The sequence below is a fragment of the Arachis ipaensis genome, chromosome B06 (genome assembly GCF_000816755.2).
Source record: "Arachis ipaensis cultivar K30076 chromosome B06, Araip1.1, whole genome shotgun sequence".
NCBI classification, from domain to species: domain Eukaryota; kingdom Viridiplantae; phylum Streptophyta; class Magnoliopsida; order Fabales; family Fabaceae; genus Arachis; species Arachis ipaensis.
In genome coordinates this window covers 34449969-34458516 of record NC_029790.2, presented here as the reverse complement: position 1 = coordinate 34458516, position 8548 = coordinate 34449969, and positions in this window count along the sequence as shown.

Sequence of the window (8548 nt, the reverse complement as noted above, 5' to 3'; positions counted from 1 at the left end):
TTTGATGAAGTGATTTCAGGTTTCCAAGACAAATATGGATTGAAGAAGTGAGGAAAAAGCATGCAAAAGTGGAGAATTCATGAAGAAATAGAGTTTGGAGCTTTTCAGGGTTGTGCGTACGCACAAAGATTCGTGCGTACGCACATTTGGAAGTTCGTGCAATCATGTGTATGCACGGTCATGCATGCATACGCACATATGTGCATACGCACAAGTCCTAGCACGTGACTTCATTTAATACAAGACGCTAGAGGCGATTTCTATGCCTCCAGAGCCCAATCCAACTCATTTCTGAAGCTATTTCAAGCCTAATTCAAGAGGAACAAGGGGGAGAGCAATTAGGTCTAGTTAGAAACATGCTTTAGGTCATATTCTAGAGAGAGAATCTCTCTCTTCTCTCTAGAATTAGGGTAGATTTAGGTTAGATTTCTCTTAGGTTTAGGTTTAATTGTTGCTTTAATTTAGTTTCTTTACAATCTCTTATTACTACATTTTTGCTTCTTAGTTTTATTGTTCTTTCCTTTATTTTATCTCTTTTATATTTATGAACTTTTGTAGATTTTAATTTCCATGAATGCAATTTATGTTTTATGTTTCTTATTGTTTGATTGAGTTGTTATTATGGTTTCCTTACATTGGGTAGTTGTAGATTTTATATTTCTTGTTAATTTACTAAGCTTTCCTTTTATGCCTTCCAAGTGTTTGATAAAATGCTTGGTTGTATCTTAGAGTAGATTTTTATACTCTTGACTTGTGATTAAGGATTTAGGTCCCTTGAGATCATTGATGTCCAGTCTCATTGGTGATTTAGGGTTATTAGTTGGTTCTAGGACCAATTATGTCCACTTGACTTAACCCTCCGATGTTAGAGGAAAACTAAGTGGAATTAACTCTTTGTAATTACCATGTTGTAGTCAATGATTCAAGATAGGAAACCTTGACTCTTAATCCTTGCCATGAGTGACTTTTAGTATTTATAGTTTCTTATTTGTTAGTTTTACTTTCTTGCAATTTAGATTTCCTGTTCATCATTCAAAACCCCAAAAATATCTCATAACCAATAATATGCACACTTTCCTGCAATTCTTTTGAGAGACGACCCGAGATTTAAATACTCTCGGTTTTTATTGGTTTGCATTGTGACAAACAAATTAAACTTTGATTAAAGGTTGTTTATCAGTTTGGATTTATACTTCGACGAGATTATATTTGTGAAAATCCTAACCGACTATTTCCCTCCATCAGTAGGGACTTTGATGGGGCTGTTTCGATAACCTTCAACGATGTTAGAAAAGACATCGGTAAAAAAAGTCGGTCATTTTTTGACCCTTTTTCTTTTTTTTTTCCTTAGATTATTTGAACTCCGACTTTAAGTAGTCGGGTCTTATCAAGTTACCCTTGCCCTTCCTTTTAGGTCCAGCTCATTTAAGGTTAGACCAGAAATTGCTTACATAACTTCTTACACTAATTTTTACCTCGTCGCTTCATCTTGTTGACCACATAGGTTGAGCAATAATTTTTGTGGTTTTTCGAGTTTAAATTAATGTGTTTGAAATGGAAAAATTGGTCGAAAAATACCTTATTACTAATAAAAGAAATGGATTTACATAAATTTGTTTGCTACTAAGGATTTTTCTTATAATCATTAACCCTTGCTATGATGCCTCGTTAAAACCCCCTTCAGAAAAATTCTTGTTGGAAAAAATTCATGAAGTCGGGAAAAAGAGTACACAAGGGGACAATGTGCGCTTTCTAACTGTAGTACCTCTTTAAATTACATGCGTGCCACGACCTTGGGAGCTCATTCCCTTTTAAGTCGGACACCTTATAGTAACCTTTTTCTAAGACTTCGAAAATCTTGTAAAGTCCTTTCTAGTTTGCAGCCAACTTTTTTTTACCCGACTTCTAAACTCCGATGTCATTTCGGATTAGTATGAGGTCATTTTTGGTGAAACTTCTCCTCATTACTTTCTGTTTGTATCTTAAGGCCTTCCTCTATTTCAATGCTTCCTCTTTTATCCGAGCTTGTTCTCGGACTTCTAGGAGAAGGTTAAGTTCTTCTTTTTGTGCTCAGACATTGATGACTTTATCATAGAATCTAACTCCTGAAGATTCTTCAGTGAGAATGAGAGGGTATGGATCCTTGGGGCAAACTTTGTTGAGGTCAGTGCAATCAACACACATCCTTCATTTTCCGTTTCGCTTTCTTACAAGGACCACATTAGCCAACCACAAAGGATACTTTACCTCCCTTATAAACTGAGCTTCTAGTAAGGTTTGCACCTGTTCTTCCATGACCTGAATTCTTTTTAGGACCGAGCTTCCGTCTCTTTTGCTGAACAGGTCAAGAACCTGGATAAACTGTGAGCTTGTGAGACATGAGGTCAGGTCTATACTAGGCATATCAGAGGCTTTTCAGGTGAAAAGGTCAGAACTCCTTTGTAATAGATCAACGAGTTGTGCCTTTAGACTTTCTTCCAAGTTGGCCCCTATGCTCGTTGTCTTTTTTGCCTGATCTCTGATTTGCACCTTTTCTATCTTTTCTTCAGGTTGGGGACGTAGCTCTTCCTGAACTCGGACACCGCCAAGCTCAATAGTATTGACTTCTATACCACTTTTACTGCTTCTTAAGTTGAGACCTTCATTGTAACACTTTCTTGCTAACTTCTGGTCTCCTTTTATAGTGGCAATTCCTTCTACAGTTGGAAATTTCATGCATAAGTGAGGCATAAAAAAGACTGTAGCTAATTAGATAAAAAGTTATCTGACTTATCAAAGCGTTGTAGGCTGATGTCATGTCTACCACAATGTAATCAACGCTTAAGGTCCTTGATTTCATGTTATTCCCAAAAGTGGTATATAATGAGATGAAACCAAGAGGTTGGATCGGCGTATCTCCTAACCCAAAAAAGTTGTCTGGATAAGCCTTTAGATCTTTTTCTTCTAATCCGAGTTTGTCAAAAGCGGCTTAAATAGTATCTTGGCCAAACTCCTTTGGTCCACTAAGTTCTATGGAGGTTTGCATTAGCACAGATCATTGTAATTACCATAGGGTCGTCATGACTAGGTGTCATCGCTTGTGCATCCTCTTTGGTGAAACAGATTGTGGGCAGATCGAGAGCTCCACTGCCTTCTCCGACTTGATATACCTCTTTAAAATGCTTTTTACGTGAGGACTTAGTAACTCCTCCTCCTACAAATCCTCCATTTATCATGTATATGTGCTTAACGAGGGTTTGTGGTGGCCGATCTTGCCAACTTCCATCTTCATCTCCTCTTTTTCCTTTTACCAAGTCATCTGTCCTTTCAGTGAGGTATCTTTCTAGTCAACTTTCACTGGCAAACTTTTCTATAACATTTTTCAGATCATAACAGTCATTGGTAAAATGCCCATATAGTTTGTGATACACACAATATGCTGTCCGACTTCCACCTTTTTTGTATTTAATCGGAGAAGAAGGTGGAAGTTTTTCAGTGTGATAGATCTCCCTATAAATATCAATAAGAGAGACTCGGAGTGGAGTGTAGTTGTGGTATCTTCGAGACTTCTCCAAGCTATATTCCTCTTTTTTCTTTATCTCCTTCTCCTTATCTCGAGTTTGGTAGGAAATGTTTTGGCTTTGGAATGGGATCTCTAAGTCGAGAGTTCTCTTCCATATTGATATACTTCTCTGCCCACTCCTGTACTTCATACAAGGAAGTCAAGTTTCGTTTGAATATAGATTGAAAAAATGACCCTTCTCTAAGGCCGTTAACCAACCTCATTATCACTGCTTTAGGAGGTAAGTTTTATATTTCCAAGAAAATTTTGTTGAATCTTTTCATATAATATCGGAGTGTTTCACCGACCTCTTATTTTACCCCTAAGAGACTTGGAACATGTTTGACTTTATCCTTCTGAATTGAAAATCGGGGCAGAAATTTCCTTGTCAGGTTATCAAAGCAAGTCACCGACTTGGGCGGTAAGTTATCAAACCATTTCATCGTTTCTTTGGTCAGCATTGTCGGAAAGGCCTTGCAACGAGTTGCATCAGACGCATCATCTAGGTATATCTGACTTTTGAAATCGCTAAGGTGATGTCTTAGATAGGTCGTTCCGTCAGAGAGATCCATGTCGGGATTTTTCAAGTTTCTGGGAACCCATGCATGCATGATTTCTTTAATGAATGGGTCCTCCCCTCCAAGAGGATTTTCCTCCTTTTCAGCCCAATTTCTCTGGCTTCGAAAGTTGGCCTCTAATTTCGAGAGCTTTTTCTCTAGCTCTCTTTGTCGTCGTACCTCTTTCTGTAATTTTCTTTTCGCTTCTCGTTGTTGTTCAGCTTCTTGCTCAAGTTGTTCTAATCAATCGCAATGCCCGTGTACGAGTCCCATGATCTCCGTCGGATGAGGAGGTTCTTCATCTTCCTGTGGGTGCATCTCTCAATGGATTCGCCATGGTGGCGGGCTTCCTGATGTACCTTTCCCGTGGGGTATTTGTTCTTTCCCGTGGTAGAGGTAGCGCAAGTACTCGATCATCATTGTGAGGCTCCAATTCTGATTCAGATACCGTATAACCGTCCTCGAATTAATTTTCCGTCATTTGTAGGTGTAGACTTCCAGGTTCCCCAGCAATAGTGCCAATGTTCCAAGGGTTACCTGAAAGCTGAGTTGCTTTTGGGTCTGAACGTGAGGTCCAGACTCCCTTCAGGCAACGTCCGACTTCTAGTGGTGCTGAGGTGCCATCATTCGAATTTCTCGTGAGGATGTGGGTGTAGTACCTACAAAAGACTTCGATACTTATGTTAGTAAAGACTTTAGGCATGTTTTTAATAGATTAAGTTCTGAATATACCTGAAAGTATCAATATATTTTATAGTAGGATAGATAACCACCTTTTTAGAGTAGTTCTACCTTTGAAGATGAATGACCGTTCTCTTCTTTTAAAAAAGTTGTTGAGATCTCCCGTTTATATAAGTGTGAGATATTTGAGAAAGTAGTTATTTATTTGGATAAATTGAGTTTTGTACAGCTGTTAATTAGTGCACTCGACCTCTATAAGGTTAGACAGGGACTGACCTCTTGTGTAGGCTTCTATTTTTTTTTGTGCCTGATTTTATATTTTTGAATGAGAGTATGAATAAGATTATTGTATTAATACAATAAAATATTAAATAAAATATTAGAGAAAGAAAATCAAAATGCGTAGGATGATAATCTATGATGGTTATGGTTATCATACCTAAATTACCTATGAAATCGTTTTCTTTTCTCCTATTATCCATGACAACACCTTAGGAAATCATCATTTTCATTTTGTTTAATTTTATTTAATTAAGAATGACTCCCTATTCAAATTTTATAGACACATATTTTTATTTTTGTTAGAGATATAATCATTAATGTTGTCTTCTCCGATCAGTTTAAATTTTTGGAATAAGTAGTTTTATAACATGGTATCAGAACTCTATGTCCGAAAGGTCAAGAGTTAACCATTAATGTTGCCTTCTTTCATCAACTTAAACTTTTGGAATGAGTGGTTTCATAATATTTTTTAATTCAATTTTTTCATTAATAAAAAGAAATATCATTCTTCGATATAAAAAAAGTATTATTAATAACTTAATATTCAAAATTAATTTTAATGACTAAACTAGTAAAATTAAATACTAACACCTACATATAAAACAAAATTATGCTAAGTCTATTTTTCTTTTAAGAAAGAANNNAATATATATCCATAAGCTTATAATATAATGTTGATTCATTTTCGATGAATGATAATTCATTTTGAACAAAATAAGAAGTACAGTACTCCTTGGATAATAACTATTTAAAAAAAGCATATTTAAAATTAAAAGAGTGATAGAAATATTAAAATTACGTTTTGATCAAATATTTTTTTGTCTATCACATGAATTTTAAAAATATAAAATCTTATACCCAAATCCAATATTTGATAGACTAGGTAGTCTTGTAAACTTCATTTATTTATTTATATTCATATTTTTTGGTCACATGCCCTAAATTATTTGCTAAAAATTCAAATAAACAAAAATCCACACATATTAAAAAAATTCAAGTTTCGCACAATAAAAAAAAATACAAAAATACTATTTGTACATCAAAGTCAGCCAGTAAATTTAACTACTAATATATTTGTGTATAAATATATGTGTAATTTAATTTATTTTTAATGTGTATTTATATTCTAGCATATATTTTATATTGATAACTAACTTTAATGACTAATTTTAGTGTACACTTAGCATAACTCTACAAACATTAAGATTAGCGCATATAATCATTTGAGGAGGTATTCAGTGTCTTTTGGTGTCTTGAGGTATTGACTATTTTGATAGAGGAGAGTTTATGTGCAAACAAGAAAAATAAATTTAAAACGTACGTACTAAAATCGGATTTGACTCATGGTTGAACCAATTTGAGCATTTTCCTCACTATTAGTATAAGTGAGTACGAGTGTCCGCCAGTACACGAGCGTGTATATACGTCTGACGTCACGGTGATTTAAACAATGTCTGAGGGAATATGTATGGTCCTAATGTTCAGTCACTGAGGGATGGCAAAATTCCCCGAGACGCGGGGATCCCTGCGGGGACTGCCCCAAATGGGGATCCGATTGTGGGGAATTTTCCCCGTGGGGATGGGGATGGGGGACAAAATTCCCCCGAAGCAGGCGCGGGGACCCGAGCGGGGATCCCCGCCCCGTCCCCACTATTCCCCGAAATTTATTAATTCCTTAAATTATCTTTAATAGTTTATTCTCATATATGTTTTTTAGTCATTTCTCACACATACATACATATATATATATACAGAAACCCAAAACTACTCTTTCTAAATAATTAGTAAAATATTTTTATAAAGAATCAGATTAAATGAATAAGTCGTTTATAAAATATGAAAGTAAATTGTTATGTTACTTATAAAAAAATGATATTTTTTTGTTATTTTTGTCAAGTTTTTAAATTAGTTAATTTTATTTGTCGATTCTATTTTTTAGGATTAATTTTTTCAGCAAAATAATCTTTCTGTTATCAATAGTTTACCGTCTAAAAATAACATACAACATCAAAGAGAGTTTATTGTCACACTTAAAATTATTATTATCATATTCTTTTATTGAGTTATATCATTTTTAAGTAATTTTAACATAATAAAAAATCTAATTTAACTAATCGGATATATATTGTTTATCTTTTGTGAAAGAGAGAGATCAGAGAATGAAAATAAGATGTTTCAAAATGAAACCAGCTAAACATAAACTTGAGGATAGATCTGAGGATTACTCCAGTGATAGAGACGCCTTACCTCAAAGTCACACTTCCATAATTATATTGTTGATAATTGGATCACCGCCGAGCCAAGACAATGCCATAATAATTAATCATTGACCCAGGTGGTTTTAATTTAATTTCAGGATTTATAATTTTCCATATAGCTAGCGTAGCTATATCACCGTGATTCACGTTACGGATTCATGGTTACTTGGCTTTGAAAAATTATTCGGTATTTTTATCCTCGTATTAACTTCAATTCTTTGATTTGCCAATTCCAACAAGGCAGCGAAACTAACCTAGCTAGCTATATATATGCATCCGATCCCTTGCAAACTGCTTGAAATGGTATCACATTCAAAGAAGAAGATTAGGGAAAAAAGGAGTTGCAGAGTGAAGAAAGAATGAAGAGCAGAGTTGTTCTGCACATTTGGTATTGAAGATTAAAAAGGTAAAGTGAAGCATGTCACATGGGTTCAGTTGTGTGACTTATAGCACAGCTGTTACCCATTGTAAACCACACGTGTTTTAACAAACTTAACAAACTAAGCTAACAGAATCAATCAACTTGCTAAGCTAAGAACTAACAACTAATTATGTGTGTATGTGTGAGCTAAGCTTAACAGAAGGCTAAAGCCAACTAGCTCCCTTTCTCTTAGCTTACTCTATCATGATCCCTGCTGTTCAACTTTCTTTCTAGTGCTCACAGATTCATTTGAATCTTCTTCTTTGAATTTGACAGAGAGGGATTTGTATTGTTCCAAGTCTTTTACTATTAGCTTTGTTCTTGCCTCTAGAAAAGCAGCACTGGGCAGTGACTTTGTTAGCACATCAGCCAACTGCACAGTTCCAGGAACATGAGTGACTTGAACAGCTTGTTTGGTAATATAGTCTCGAACAAAGTGTAAGTCCGTCTCAAAATGCTTTGACTTTGAGTGTAGGATTGGGTTTGCCGCCAACAATACTGCACTAAAGTTGTCACAATATATTGAGGGAGATGCTTGAAGTGGACTTCTTAGTTCAATCATGAAATTCTTTATCCAGATCAACTCAGCAACTAAGTCAGCCATAGCCCTATATTCAGCTTCAGTACTGGACCTTGCAACAGCTCCTTGTTTCTTTGAGCTCCATGACACCAAATTTTTTTCAAGAAAGACACAAAACCCTCCAGTTAATTTTCTATCATCTTGATCACCTCCTCAATCTGAGTCACTGTATGCTGCAATGTTGTGAGGGCTTGTTCTGTGTAAATGTAACCCGAAGCTTGCTGTGCC